The sequence below is a fragment of the Geospiza fortis genome, unplaced genomic scaffold, assembly GCF_000277835.1.
Source record: "Geospiza fortis unplaced genomic scaffold, GeoFor_1.0 scaffold53, whole genome shotgun sequence".
Classification (NCBI taxonomy): Eukaryota; Metazoa; Chordata; class Aves; order Passeriformes; family Thraupidae; genus Geospiza; species Geospiza fortis.
In genome coordinates, this window is record NW_005054305.1 from 7,080,924 (window position 1) to 7,082,193 (window position 1,270).

The window sequence follows — 1,270 nt, forward strand, 5'->3', positions numbered from 1 at the left end:
GGCAACAAGCAGCCTGCAGTGGTACTTCTACATGGAATCACTGGATGATGCTGGTTGAAAGAGGTAATCTTGTCCACTCCTGTTCAAAGTTATCCCAGACAGATCATGTTGCTCAGGAACTTGTTGAGTTCTGAATATCTCTAGCATTCAGATTTTCCAGCCTCACTGGACCCAATGTTCAACCACTCTCATGATGAAAACACTTTTCCTAACATGTAATCAGGATTTTCCCTGTTGAAACTTGTCTGTTGCCTCTTGCTGTGTCTGTGTGCCTTTGAGAAGATCCTGCCTACACCCTCCCCTTTAGTAGCTGAGGGTTGCAGTCATACATCCCCACACACCTTAAACCTTCTCATGTTCAGGCTGGACCAAGCCAACTCTCTCAGCCTCTCCTGTATCACACACTCCATCTCCTTGACTATCTTGGTATGGTAGGCTGGGCTCCAGAGTGTCTGTCACTGGTTTGTGGCACTCCAGTACACAGGTACTGCACTTCTGCAATCCCTGAGTACAGCAATTATTGTCCTGGATCTGCAAGCCCAGCCCAGTGCAGAGTTGCCCTCCTTTTCTGCAAGGACATTCTGCTGAGCATTTTTTCAATGTGTTGTCAATTTTTCAATTTGACCCCTCAGGTCCTTTTTTTTTTTTTTCTCTCTGAAGTTTGTCTCCAGCTGGCTGACACCCAGCAAGGTCATTCCTTTCCTGGGGCAAGGATTTGCATGCTTGATTTCCAGACCTGTTGTCCTCACCTCTTTTCTGATCTGATATATGCACAGGTCTCACACTGTTTTGGAGAACTTTTTTACTTTTTAAAGGAAGTTACTGAATTCTGTAACTTAGTAAAGACACCCAGTTGGTAAGTTTAGACAATTTGTAGACAAAGTGCTCATAGTAAAGCACTAGGTTAAAACAGAGGCCTGGTAGGAGCATTTATCCCCCCCTGTCTAGCCACCTAAAGGATGTTTGCTGAATGTTCTCTGACGTGCTAAATTTTCTTCACTAACTGTAAAGAGAGATCTGCAAAACTAATCCCACAATAGTGGGGGATTCAGCCCATTTAATTTCAAGCACCTGAACTGATCTACCTGCATTTTTGTCAGCCATAAGTTACTTTTTGAGTTAAAACATCTATCTTTTAAACCAACTTGCTCTTCTAAATGTTTTCCTGGTGCTGAAGTTGGTACATTTTATATCCCTGAAGCAATTTTGAGAGTCCCCCAGACGCTGCATATGGAACACTCCTATGGAAGTTCTCTTTGGGCACTTCCTT